Source organism: Balaenoptera physalus (genome assembly GCF_965194825.1).
Source record: "Balaenoptera physalus genome assembly, chromosome: 9".
NCBI lineage: Eukaryota > Metazoa > Chordata > Mammalia > Artiodactyla > Balaenopteridae > Balaenoptera > Balaenoptera physalus.
In genome coordinates, this window is record NC_138888.1 from 97,727,644 (window position 1) to 97,743,272 (window position 15,629).

Genomic DNA, 15,629 nt, shown 5'->3' on the forward strand with positions numbered 1-15,629 from the left:
CAAAAATCTATTCAAACTACTAAATGAATTCAGTAAAGTTGCAGGATACAAGATTAATGTAAGAAATCTGTTGCTTTTCTATACACTAATAATGAAATATCATAAAGAAAAAGTAAAAAGAAAAACCTCATTTAAAATTGTATCAAAAGAATAAAATGCCTAGGAATAAACTTAACCAAGGAGGTGAAAAACTTATACGATGAAATCTTTAAAACATTATGATAGAAACTGAAGATGATACAAAGAAATGGAAAGATTTCCCATGCTCTTTGATTAGAAGAATTAATAATGTTAAAATGGCTGTACTACCCAAAGCAATCCACAGATTTAACGAAATCCCTATCAAAATACCCATGACGCTTTCCACAGAACTATAATAAATAATCCTAAAATTTATAAGGAACCACAGGAGACCCAAAATTGCCAAAGTAATCTTGAGAAAAAAGAACAAAGCTGGAGGTATCATGCTCCCTGACTTCAGACTATACTACAAACTTACATAATCAAAACAATATGGTACTGGCACAAAAACAGACACAAAGATCAATGGAAGAGAATAGAAAGCCCAGAAATAAACCCAGGCACTTATGGTCAATTAATATATGACAAAGAAGACAAGAATATACAATGGAGAAAAGACAATCTCTTCAATAAGTGGTGCTGGGAAAACTGGACAGCTACAATGTAAAAGAATGAGACTAGAACACTCCCTCACACCACATACAAAAATAACTCAAAATGGGTTAAAGACCTAAGGGTAAGATCTGCAAACATAAAATTTTTGGAAGAGAACAAAAGCAGAACACTCTTTTTTTTTTTTTATTTATTTTTGACTGTGTTGGGTCTTTGCTGCTGTGTTGGTCTTTCTCTAGTTGCGGTGAGTGGTGGCTACTCTTCATTATGGTGCGTGGGCTTCTCATTGCGGTGGCTTCTCTTGTTGCAGAGCATAGGCTCTAGGTGCACAGGCTTCAGTAGTTGTGGCACGCAGGCTCAGTAGTTGTGGCATGTGGGCTCTAGAGCGCAGGCTCAGTAGTTGTGGTGCATGGGCTTAGTTGCTCCACGGCATGTGGGATCTTCCTGGACCAGGGCTCGAACCCGTGACCCCTGCATTCGCAGGTGAATTCTTAACCACTGTGCCACCAGGGAAGTCCCCCAGTTTCTATTCTTTTTTTTTTAACATCTTTACTGGAGTATAATTGCTTTACAATGGTATGTTAGTTTCCGCTTTATAACAAAGTGAATCAGTTATACATATACATATGTTCCCATATCTCCTCCCTCTTGCATCTCCCTCCCACTCTCCCTATCCCACCCCTCTAGGTGGTCACAAAGCACCAAGCTGATCTCCCCTGTGCGGCAGAACACTCTTTGACATAAACTGTAGCAATATTTTTTTGAACCTGTCTTTAAGGCAAAAGAAATAAAAACAAAATAAACAAATGGGACCTAATTAAACCTTTGCACGGAAAAGGAAACCACTGACAAAACAAAAAGACAACCTACATATTAGGAGACTATATTTGTAAATAACATGACCAATAAAGAGGTTAACATCCAAAATATATAAAGAGCTCACACAACTTAATATCAAAAAACAAAAAACCCAATCAAAAAATGGACAGAAGACCTAAATAGACATTTTTCCAAAGAAGACATACAAATGGCAAAAAAATCACATAAAAAGATGCTCAACATCACTAATTATTAAAGAAATGCAAATCAAAACTACAATGAGGTATCATATCACACCAGTCAGGATGGCCATCATCGAAAAATCTACAAATAATAAATGCTGGAGAGGGTGTGGAGAAAAGGAAACCCTCCTACACTTTTGGTGGACTGTAATTTGGTGTAGCCACTATGGAGAACAGTATGGAGGTTCCTTAAAAAAACTAAAACTAGAGCTACCATTATCCAGCAATCCCAGTCCTGGGCATATATCCAAAGAAAACCATAATTTGAAAAGATACATGTGCCCCAATGTTCACTGCAACACTATTTACAATAGCCAGGACATGGAAGCAACCTAAATGTCCATCAACAGAGGAATGGATAAAGATGTGGTACATATATACAATGGAATATTACTCGGCCATTAAAAAGAATGAAATAATGCCATTTGCAGCAACATGGATGGACCTAGAGATTGTCATACTGAGTGAAGTAAGTCAGAGAAGGACAAATATCATATGATAATACTTATATGTGGAATCTATAAAAATGGTACAGATGAACTTATTTACAAAACAGAAATAGAGTCACAGATGCAGAAAACAAACTTAACTGGGTTTATTTCTGTTACCAGGGGGGGAAATGGTGGGGGGAGGGATAAATTGGGAGATTGGGATTGACATATACACACTAGTGTATATAAAATAGGTAACTAATAAGACCTACTGTATAGTACAGGGAACTCTACTAAGTACTCTGTAATGACCTATATGGGAATAGGATCTAAAAACGAGTGGTTATATGTATAACAGATTCACTTTGCTGTACACCTGAAACTAATACAACATTGTAAATCAACTGTGCTCCAACAAAAATTTTTAAAAAGAGAAACTCATTAATGTAACAATAAAAAAAAGTTTGCCTTTTTATACCTAGAGAGTATGAAAATCCTATTTGGAAGAGCCATGAACTCTAGCAGTGGAGTATTTATCTGTCCCGAAATTTCTCCAAAAGGGAAATTCAGTTGTGATAACTGATATGTGAGAGTTAGGCCTTTATGATAGCAAAGTCGGGCCAGGAAGAGGCCTTCAGAAAGAGCTCAGGATAGGTAAGCACAGCTGATGGACCTAGGGAGGGTGGCATGAGCCGCCATGCTGGCCCCCTGCCTGTCTGGGCCAGGACTGACCCATGCATTCAGCCTACACGCTTTTCTTGCTTACAGATTAGCACTTAGCCGCCATCCCTATCCTGATATCTGACACTTGGACGCCTTTTACCAAAGCTGCAATATTCTCACCCAAGCTCCCTTGGCCGTTGGACCCTGTAACTTACATTTCTGCTACCCCAGCCATTTTCCACCTCCTTATCTCACACTAGGGTTGACAGTTTTTACTAGCCACCTGCTGCCACTGGGCCCCAGACAGGAAAGACGCTGTCTATGGAACATATTTCTAGCCAATGTTTTAAACACCAAGTTAATACATTCTTTCAACAAGCAATTTACTGAGTCTACTGTGTGCCAGGCTCTATAAATGAACAAAGAAACAGTAGGTAAGAGAAGGTGCTAAGATGAAAATGATACAGAGTGATATTACAGGAATGTTAGACTATTCTAGTTTGGGTGGTCAGGGATAGTCTCACTGAGGTGGGAACATTTAAGCTAAGTCCTAAATAATGGGAAAGAGGGAGCCACATAAAGAACTGGGGGAAAGAGAGGGACGTCCACAGCAAAGGCGACCACTGTGGCAAAGGCCTTAAGACAGACATGAGCCTGGTGAAAAGAGCAGTGTGGCCAGAACGCAGGGAGCTGGTTGGAGAGAAGACAAAATGCAACTGGAAAGTTAGGCTGAGGCAAGGAAGGGACGGTGTTACAGGCTGGAGTTAAGGTGCTTGGCTTTTACTCTAAGGGTAATGGAGAATTTTAAGACGTGAAGTGGCATGATATGACCTATATTTTAAAAGATGGTAGGGGGCCTACAGCAGAGTACAGGGGGTCCATTACAAGTCCATCGCAATGGTTCAGACAAGATGTAGTGGTAGCTTTGAGTGATAACATGGAGACAGAAAAAGATTTATATGATCTGGAGGTAGAGGTGACAGGACTAGATATCTGATTAGGTATAGGCTGATTAGATATACAATGACTCCTAAGTATTTAGCAACTAGGTGCATGATCATACCATTTACTGAGGTAGATAAGTCTGTGAAAGCAGTGGTATACTGGTAAATGTGTAACAACCAACTCTTTAGAGGTAAAAGCCCTTTGGAAGAAAACTTCATGTTTGATATCAGGATGTGGATACTCCCACCATTGCCCAACTCATTCTATAGACATGACTTCAGTGAATGAGAGATGGTCCCAAGTCAGCTTTCAGGACCTGGGAGAAGTCTGCTCCAGCACATCATTGTTGGAACAAGTTTTGAAGAAGGAATAAAATCAAGAATTCTAATGTAGTCTGGACTAAAATTAAAAACCCTGTTAGATACCCAAGAGTCAAGAAATTAATTGCATTTATATACGAGATCTAAGTGGTATATTTTGCAATCAAGATACCTAAACTGCATTATCTTAATTCCCTCTAGAAATATCTTCACTGATCCCTTTTCTCTTTCTTTTCTCTCTTTTTCTGCTCTTCTCCTTGTTTTAGTTGTGTCTGTGTAAATTTTTCTGTGTGTGTGCATTAGTTTTCTATTGCCACTGAAATAAATTACTACAAAGTTAGTGGCTTAACATAAACTCATTATCTTTTATTTGTGTAGGTCAGAAGTCTGACATAGGTCTCTTGGAGCTAAGATCAAGGTGTTGGCAGGGCTGTGTTTCTTTCTGGAAACTCTACAGGAGAATCCGTGCCCTTGCCTTTTTCAGTTTCTAGATACCATCTGTATTCCTTGGCTTATGGTCCTCTCCCTCCATCTTTAAAACCACAACAGCACATTCAGTCCTTCTCATATGGTAACACTCTGACGCCTCTTCTACCTCCTTCTTCTACTTTTAAGGGCCCTTGTGATTATATTTAGCCAACACAGAAAATCCAGTATAATCTCCTTAAACTAAAGTCATATGATTAACAACCTTAATTCCACATGCAACCTAATTACCCTAATCTAACACATTCACAAATTCCAGGGAATAAGATGTGGACAGCTTCGGGTGGCCATTTGTCTGCCTACCACAATATGCATGTATGTATGTAGGTATGTAGGTGTGTATTCACACACAGGGACTAATATGCCTGTGTTTATGTTTGCACATCTGTACCTATATATCTATATGTTTTAAGGGCAAAATTGTATCTATACCTTCATATGTTTCTATAACACATAAGCTTACACATTTCGTCTACTAGAATTTTGGTGCCAGAAGAATTCTCTTCTACGAGAACAATTTCCTTTTTTCAGTTCAAAGACACTGTAAAATCCATTATGTCATCCATACCTTGATTTACAAGAAGCTCAAAGTTAAATTTAAACCTCCGACGTAGTCAGTTACTCATCCCGGATAATCACTACGTCTATTTATCACCCTGTATTTAACTTCAGATCTGTATTTGAATGTTAGTTTATAATTGTACTGTATTATATTTGTTTCATATTGGAAGCCACCTCAAAGGCATTTTTTGGAAATAAAGTAAGTTTAAAATTATAAACAATAACAGCTCTGAAGGAAATCTCAGGGAAGCAAAATGATAGCATTACACATTCCTTAGCTCTGTGTAGACCACAGCATTAAAAAACAAATCATGGAAAGCTAAAACCATACAGTAATAAGACTCCAAATCCCTGAGAAGGGAAAGAACGTTCACACCAGCTTTCCATTTTCCACCAAGCTCCGAGGCATTCCAAGAAAATCAAAATGCGATAATCCCAGTCAGATAGAGTATCCAAAAGAAAAAAGAAAGAAAACTTTCCAGGAAGAAATGGAACCTGACTTGCTGGAAGCTCTCACTCCATGAAAAGCTTAGAATTGCCCCAGGCCTTGCTACTCCCTGGACATTCATCCTTTCCTAATACTTCACCTCAGAGGCCCACAGGAATGTTTAAAGATGTTAGATGGGCCATTGAGCATGAAATACTTCACATACATTGAAAGCCCCCAGCCCTCCTGCAGCAGGCCTACCTCTGTCTCCCACCCACGGGTGATCCTGTGCCTCTGCATGGCCTGGACGTGTGCCAAGACAAGTCTCCTAACCAGGGGATCAGGAAAGAGGCCACAGATGCGTGTGCAAGGCGGACCAGTTCTGACTGCCACACTGCCCACCCCAGGGACCAGCTCACCCCCTTGAAAAGGGCTCCTTTCAAGCATAGGAGGCAGAACTGAACTCAAAACCTGGCACCAAAATCTACCAGTACCTGGCATTGGGCAAGTCACTTAGGTCTCACAACCCTAACATCCCTGTCACTTAAATAGGGTTAATAAGAGTGTCCACCTCACAGATTTGCTGTGAAGATGGAATGGCACGGTGTATGCAAACTCCCTAGCATACCGGCTGACATGGTAAGTGGTCCATAAACATCAGCTATAGGTATTGATGCAAATAATAATAAAAGTTAATAATGCCCCATCTAGTATGCCAAAAACACATTGCATATTGGGTTGTCCAAGAGGATCTATTTGTGTGCGTTCTCAAAAAACAAAGCCCCAGAAAGAACTCTGGTTCATAGAAAACAACATAGGAAGCATTTAACCTGCAAACAACCTGTAATAATAATACCCATCATTTATGGCAGGTATACTCTGCATCTGTTACTGGACTAAGCAATTTTTATAAATAACTTAATATAATCTTTATAACTACCCTAGACCTACTCATTTGAAACCTGAAGTTGCTCATCTTATACATTAGTAAACTGAGGCACAGGAAAGTTAAGTACTTAGCCAAAGCCACACAGCTTGTGAGTTGCATCTTTATGTCAGGACTGTTTGAGGCCAGAGCTGATGCTATTGACCGTATGCTTGCTGAATTTATCACATCTCAGAGAGAAATTGAGAATTCTACCAAATGCCAGTCTTTTAAATGATTGTTCACACAGTGGGCACAGGGCCTCTCCCCAGAGTAGGCCTCCTCACTGAGGCCCATGCCCCTTACCCTGCTTCTCAAGTTATGGGCCAAGCTGCCTGTTTGTTTTATAGCCTCTGCCAGAGCATCAGCTGCGTGCTCCGGAACCCAGCCCCAAAGGGTCTTCCTCTGTACATTCTGTTCTCTTGATTCCCTGAGGTCAGCCCAAGTTCTGAATGGTAGGGGCAGAATCTTTTCAGTTCCTTTCCATGATGGCATCCTTTCCTGTTCTCTGTCTTCTCCTTCCCTTCTAGAAAGCAACAGTACTTTACCACTGGCTAAGAACTTTAGGTCAAAAGTTAGATAAACTTTGTTTTAAATCCTACCTCCAATGTGTGACCCTGGGTAAGTTATTGTGTAACACCCAGCTTCTGCACTGGTATAATGGAGATAATAATGGTATTTATCATCTTGGTTTCTTGAAAATAGAAGACAATTAAGCGAAGATTAAATGTACAGTTTTTAGCACAATACCTGGCACAAAGTTAGCATTCAATATATGTAAGATATCATTATAGCACTCATCACAATTTTAATGTTTGATATCTCCTTTCCTGACAGACTGTAAGTGTCAAATTCGCTATAGCATCTCTAGTCCCTACCACAGTGCCCAGCCTCTAGTTGGGGCTTAATGAACACTTGTTGACTGAGTGAATGAAAGAATGCTAGGAATGACCCCTCTACCGGGCCTATCACAAACTACTCTCACACTCCCTCTCACTCCCCCTAGTGGTGACCCAATGAATTCCCCTACTTGGGGATTCCTCACATTTGTCTCAAATGGGATACTTTGAGGGAGAGAGAGATGTAGAAATATTTTTAGGAAGCTTTCTACATAAAGTGTTGTATGAAACCTGTGCACTGTGCTCTTTCAAAACACTTAAGATCAACACTATTTGTCTTGGCTTCTAGAGTCACGCTGCTGTTTCTTTGACAGTGATATGACCCAGACCCTGGGCCACATGGGACCCCAATAATATTCTGATTATGTAAGATTCACAGAGCCTTCCTTCCAAAGAGGTTTCCCTTCCAAGGAGATTTCAGTACATGCTTCCCTAGCCGTTTGGTGTGTCGGGGCTGAGTAACCTCTGCAGAGGAAGAAAATAAAGCAGAAAGATAGAAGGGGGTGAAAAGGAGAAGAGCCAGTGTGAGTTGAGTTTGGAAAGTGAATGCTAGGGAGCTTTGACAAAATATTATGAGAGGCTAAAGTCACTGCCAAACAGTAGTGAGATATAGTGAGACTGATGGAGGAAGTATTTTAAGATAGTTTTCTGTGTGATAAATGCATTACACTCTAAAATCTTTTCACTAGTCTTTAGTACACACTTAAATAGCTTTTCAAAGATTTTTGAGATATCTAAGTGGTGTTTCTTTTGAATATGACACCTTGCTAAGACTTCCCAAAGGGGGTCCTGACTTTTTAGCTTTCATACACTTTTGTCAATGAATATCCATTACTGTACACTGGGCTGTGTAGACTGCATAATTTCTCCTTTTTCAACCCCCTTAGCTGTATACATCATTATATGGAGCCCTGTATAATTACTTTCTTTTTCAAAGCTACCCATTATATCCATATTTATTTACTTTAGCTGCATTAAAATGCCTACTTGAAGAAGCCAGCAGATCACTCAGCATAATTCCCCAAGGATCAATTCCCTTTTAAGGACAGATTTCCAATCAAATTGTGGTCCATGCCTCCTTTCCTGTTCTGTTGGGTGAATAGGCCGTTGCTGAACTGCCCCAATGTCCACAGAACAGTAAAGAGCGTGAAGTTTGTAAGACTGGTTCTTCAGGCCTGAGGGCTGCTCCACTCTCTCAGCTACTATTAGTGTGACCTTTGTAAAATCACAGAAACTCTCTGGGCCTTTGAGTCTTCCCTGCCTCTGTCTTCACATACTCTGTCCTTCAATCAACATGTACCACCTGCTATTCTGCAAATCCACTGTGCACTTCCCCAAATAGCGGGGAATAGTGGCCACAAATTGCTCTGTTTAAATTAAAGCTATAACTCTAACAACAGAAGCAACGTATATTTTCTAGCTATTAAAAGTAGAAATGTAGGGAGTGGCAAATATGGCAGAGTAGGAAGACGCTGAGCTCACCTACTCCCAGGGGCACACCAAAATTACAACTGTTTACAGAACAACTATTGATTGGAACAACCTGAAGACTAGCAGAAAAGATCTTATACAACTAAATATATAAAGATGGAATCACAACAAGATGGGTAGGAGGGGTGGAGATGGGGTATAGTCAAGAGCCACATCTTGGGCTTCCCTGGTGACGCAGTGGTTGAGAATCCGCCTGCCATTGCAGGGGACATGGGGTCGAGCCCTGCTCTGGGAAGATCCCACATGCCGCGGAGCAACTGGGCCCATGAGCCACAACTACTGAGCCTGCGCGTCTGGAGCCTGTGCTCCACAACAAGAGAGGTCGCGATAGTGAGAGGCCCGTGCACTGCGATGAAGAGTGGCCCCTGCTCGCCACAACTGGAGAAAGCCCTTGCACAGAAACAAAGACTCAACACAGTCAAAAATAAATAAATAAATAAATAAAACCCAAAGTTTAAAAAAAAAAAAAAATGGGCCACATCCTTAGGTGGGCAACACACAAATCGGAGAATAATTACAATTTCAGAGGTTCTCCCCAAGGAGCAAGGGGTCCAAGGACCACATCAGGCTTCCCTGCCCAGGGATCCTTCACTGGGGAGACAAGCTCCGAGAATGTTTGGTTTTGAAGGCCAACAGGGCTTACTTTCAGGAGAGCCAGAGGACTGTGGGATACAGATACTCCACTCTTAAAGGGTACACACAAAATCTCACACTCCAGGACCCAAGGCGGAAGCAATAATTTGAAAGGAGCCTGTGTCAGATCCACCTGCTGATCTTAGATACCCTCTCTGAGAGGCCAGGGGCAACTGGGACTTAACCTGAGAAAAAGGACTCTGACAGCAGCAATTTGGGGGAGCTCATTCTACCACGAGGATATGGGTGCTGGTAAGCACCATTTTGGAATGTTCCTCCTGCTTATTAGCATCAAGGCCCAGACCCAACCACCAGTGGGCTGGCTGGCAATAGCCCCAGGACCCCTAGAGACCCATAGCCAGCCTTTGGGGCCCTACAGCTCCAGGAAACCCAGGACCCAACAGCTAGAGTTATCAGAACCTGGCTCTGCCCAACAGTGGGCCGGCAATAGCCCTGGGACCTAGCCTCAACCACCAGCGGGCAAATACCAACACAAGGACCAACACAGTCCCACAGCCAGCTGTGTCAGGACCCTGCCCACCAGAAGAAGGCTGACACCTCCTCTAGGACATATTGGGCCCCTCACCTAGCCACCCGGAATCTAGCCCCACCCACCAGCAGACCAACACCAGCTCTAAAATACCCTATACACTGCAGCCAGCCATCTCAGAAACTAACCCTGCCCATCAGCAGGCTGTCACAACCCCATAACCACCAGGCCACAACCCAGCCAACCAGCAGGCTGGAGCTAGCTCCAGGACACCAACCCCACAGCCAGCCACCCTGGGACATGGTTCCACCCATCAGTGGGCCAGCAACAGCACCGTGACACCCCAGGCTGTGAAGCCAGCCATGCCAGGACCCAGACCTAACCACCAGCAGTTAGCAGTCTGCACACTAGGTAGAGCATGGCAACCAACCAGACTAGTGGCCAGACACACCTACCAGCATGCCTACGGTAGTCACCCTGCCACAACAGAAGGGCTTAAGTAGAGAGCACCCCAGAGCTCTGGTGACCAGAGGGGAGTGCACCACAGGACCCCTTAGGATGTCTCCTACATATGACCACTTTACCAAGATTGGTATAAGGACATTATATGATGATAAAGGGACAAATCCAAGAAGATTCAGCAATTGTAAATAACTATGCACCCAACATAGGAGCACCTGAATATATAAAGCAAATATTAACAAACATAAAGGGAGAAATTGACAGTAACACAATAATAGTCGGGGACTCTAACACCCCACTTACATCAACAGATAGATCATCCAGACAGGATATCAATAAGGAAATACTGGCCTTAAGTGACACATTAGAGCAGACAAAATTAATAGAACATTAGTAGAACCAAAAAGAGCCGTGCACATGGAACATCTTTTCAAGTGCACATGGAATATTCATTCTCCAAGATAGAGCATTTGCTAGGCTACAAAATAAGTCTCAGTAAATTTAAGAAGACTGGAATTCTATCAAACATCTTTTCTAACCACAGATATATGCTACTAGAATCAACTGCAAGAAAAAAACTGCAAAAAATTACAAACATGTGGAAGTTAACCAATATGCTACTAACCAACAAGTGGGTCACTGAAGAAATCAAAAAGGAAATTTTAAAAACTTGGAAACAAAAATGGAAATACAACCATGCAAAAACCTATGGAATGCAGGAAAAGCAGTTCTAGAGGGAAGTTTATAGTGGTACAAGCCTACCTCAGCAAAAAAAGAAAAATCTCAAATAAACAACCTAACCTTACATAAAAAGGAGCTAGAAAAAGAGTAACAAACAAAATTCAATATTAGTAGAAGGAGAGAAAAAATAAAGATCAGAACAGAAATATGAAATAGAGACTAATAAACAACAGCAAAGAACAATGAAAATAAGAGCTGGTTCTTTGAAAAGATAAACAAAATTGATAAAACTTTAGCCGAAATCATTAAAAAAGAGATAAGTAAAATCAGAAATGAAAAAGGAGTTACAACACCACAGAAATACAAAGTATCATAAAAGATTACTATGGTTATATGCTAATAAAACAGACAACCTATAAGAGATGGATAAATTCCTAGAAATGTAGAATCTCTTAAGACTAACTCAGGAAGAAATAGAAAATATAAAATATGAACAGACCAATTACCAGTAATGAAATTGAATTAATAATTTAAGAAACTCCCAATAATAAAAGTCCAAGACTGGACAGGTACACAGGTGAATTCTACCAAACATTTAGAGAAGAGTTTACACCTATCATTCTCAAACTATTCCAAAAAACTGAAGAGTAAGGAAAACCTCTGAACTCCTTCTATGAAGCCAGCATCACCCTGATACCGAAACCAGACAAAGGCCCCACACAAAAAAAGAAATTTACAGACCAAATCACTGATGAACTTTGATGCAAAAATCCTCAACAAAATATTAGCAAACCAGATTCAACAATACTTTGAAAGGATCATAAAACATGACCAAGTGGTTCATCCCAAGGATGCAAGGATGGTTCAATATCTGCAAATCAATCACTGTGATACACCACATTAACAAATTGAAGAATAAAATTCATGTGATCATCTCAATAGATGCAGAAAAAGCTTTTGACAAAATCCAACATGCATTCATAATGAAAACTCCCAATAAAGTGGGTATAAAGTGGGTATGTTTAATCCTCAACATAATAAAGTCCATATATAACACACCTACAGCCAACATCATACTCCATGGTGAAAAGCTGAAAGCGTTTCCTCTAAGATCAGGAACGTGACAAAAATGCCCATTCTGACTACCTTTATTCAACATAGTGTTGGAAGTACTAACCACAGCAATCAGGCAAGAAGAAGAATTAAAATGAATCCAAACTGGAAAGGAAGAAGTAAAACTGTCACTGTTTGCAGATGACATAATACTATATATCGAAAATCTTAAATATGCCACCAAAAAACTATTAGAACTAATAAACAAATTCAGTGTAGTTGTAAGATACAAAATTAATATACAGAAATCTGTTGTGTTTCTATAGACTAACAGCAAACTATCAAAAAGAGAAATTAAGAAAACAACCCTATTTACAATTCCATCAAAAAAAAAAAATACCTCAGAATAAGTCTAACCAAGAAACTAAAAGACCTGTACTCAGGAAATTGTAAGACACTGATGAAAGAAACTGAAAACAACACAAGCAAATGGAAAGATATACCATGTTCGTGGATTAGAATAATTAACATTGTTAAAATGACCATACTACCCAAGGTAAACTACAGATTTAATGCAATCCCTATTAAGATGTCAATGCAATTTATCACAGAACTAGAACAAATAATTCTAAAATTTGTATGGAAACAAAAAAGACCCCGAATAGCCAAAGCAATCTTGAGAAAGAATAACAAAGCTGGAGCTATCACACTCCCTGTTTTCAAACTGTATTATATAGCTACAGTAATTAAAACAGTATGGTACTTGCACAAAAACAGATACATAGATTGATGTAACAGAATAGAGAACAGAAATGAACAGACACTTGTACAGTGGGCTACTTGGTACAGGTACACACTGTCAAAGCATTAGAATAGCCAATTCTTGATTCAGTTATGAAAAGGAGGAGAGAGATTGCATATTTATTAATCCCCCTTCTTGACGGATGATGATCAAAACAAGATTGCTCTCTACTCTTCCAAGATTTTCCTCTTGGTTTTGTCCTCGAATGGAAATACTCAGAACACTGAAGGAAGAAGAGGGGAATCTGCAGGGTAGAAAGAAAGGGTGGGGTGGAATATGAGAGATCATGATAATGCAAATTCTGCATAATCTATTTCTGGATGGATATGAGTATTTGCCCAAATAATGGTTGGTTATTCAACAGGCAGAATATCCAAGTCCACTAGTGCAGTGTTAGGGAAGCATAATTTTTTTAAATGAAAAATGATCATAAGATTCAAATAATGCTCTAGCCATAAGTGAGTTATGACTAGAGAGTTGATCAAAATGTAGTCTTTTCCAAAATTATTTTCTTGCTTTTAAAAATAGGAAATTGTTTACACTATTATTTTGCCTCCTACTTCACTCTAAAGTTTTTAATAGCTGTACACATTTTCTGTTTTCTTGGATATTTCAAACTTAATAGGAATGTTTCTGTCCTTCCATGTGAGCCCAAAGTGCCAGATTTCTGGGCTTTGTAAATTGTGAATGAGAACTTGATGTCACATTTCTGAAAGACCAGGATAACAGATTGCTTTTTTTTTTCTTTAACATCTCATATATCATATTATATTCAAGTTCTCTTGGCAATTTCTAGATCTTGATATTATAAAGACACTGTGTATCTAAGACTTTTCCATTATAAAATGAACATTTGGCTCATATGCTATAAATGAAGAGAAATGAAGGAAGTCTGGAAAATAAGGTACATTTATAAGAAAATATATACAAAACATCGTCAATGAAGCAATTTAACCTTCTATGCTAAAGCACCTTGACAAAAATGCTCTACCTAATAATGTCATGAATACACACTTTTCAGGTTATTGGTACTTTCATATGTGTGAAAGCACATGAAATTAGGGAAGTAATATAGACTACTCATTAAGGATAAGGACCAGGAGATGGAAAGACTTGTTCATTTACCAATCATGATCTTGGACAAACTACTTAATCTCTCCGGGCCCATCTTTCAAATGGCAGAATAAAGCTACACAGGTCATTATGAAGATTAAATTAAAATAATGCATATAAAGAGCTTAGTATGGTGCCTCTGCATAAGAAAAATTAATATATGGTTATTATTTTTTAATGGAGAAGTTGAAAATGAGATTTTACACATATTAAACCAACTGTGTCTTTTAGGGCAAATTTTAAAGCAAGCTGCCTAGGTTAGGACAAAACTAATAGGCATTAAGAATGATCCAGAACCCCCCGAAAAAAATTTTCAAATGAAAAAGCTAGAGGACTTAAAACCACAATTAAGGACTTCCCTGGTGGCGCAGTGGTTAAGAATCTGCCTGCCAATGCAAGGGACACGGGTTCGAGTCCTGGTCCAGGAAGATCCCACATGCTGCAGAGCAACTAAGCCCATGCACCACAACTACTGAGCCTGCGCTCTAGAGCCTGCAAGTCGCAACTACTGAGCCCACATGCCGCAACTAGAGAAACCCTGCGCTCAGCAACAAAGACCCAACCCAGCCAAAAATAAGTAATAAGTTAATTAATTAAATATTTTAAAAATCACATGCACACCGTAATTATTTTTTTAAAAAAAAACAAAAAAACACAATTCGGTGGTCTTTTCCCCATTCTCCCATTCTCATCTGTTGACCACATTCCTTTTGGTTGCTCTTCCCTTGGCTTCCAGTGAGAGACTGTTCTCTGGGTCGCCTCACACACGTCATCATTTCTCTCTTCTTTCCTACTTCAGCTCCTGGAATGTAGGTCTTTATGATCCAAGTTTCATTGCATTTTCACTTCTTTTTCTCAACGGTCTTCCCCTTGAGCAATGTATTCAATCCCCTGTCCTTAGTCAACACTTCTATGAAGATGGTCTCCAAATCTGAAATACAAGTCATGTTCTCTCTCCCAAGTTTCAGTTCTGTATTTCCAACTGCCTCCAAGAGGGCTCCAACTGTCCCATCTTTACCTCCTACTCAGTATATTTGCCCCATTTCCACCCAACTAGTTCCTCCTCTTGTCTTCTCTGCTCCTACTAATAGTGTGGTCATCTTTCCATGCATCAAGATTTACAATGTTGGCATCACCTCTCACTCTTTTTTCTCTTATCCTCCATAATACTTACGTTTTAGCTAAATTCTATAAAATCTACTCCTGTGATATCTTTTAGAATAATTTTCTCATCTCAGCCCTCTCTCTCTCTTAATTTAGTCCCTATCATTTATTGTCCATGATATTGGAAAGGTCTCCTATAAGTTTCTCTGCTCTCAGAATCTCCCTCAATCCTAATCCATTTTACAGTATACTCTTCTTAATCACAATTCTCATTAAATGACTTACCTGTTCAGAAACCCTCAGTGATTCTCCATTACCTAGACAGCCCCTTTTCCCTGGCATTCTCAGGTCCCTATGATATGGCCCATATCCTGTGTTTCCAACATTGTTTCCCACCTGCTCTTCTTAATGACTCCTTTACTCCAGCCCACTTGAATCAGTTGCTCCCT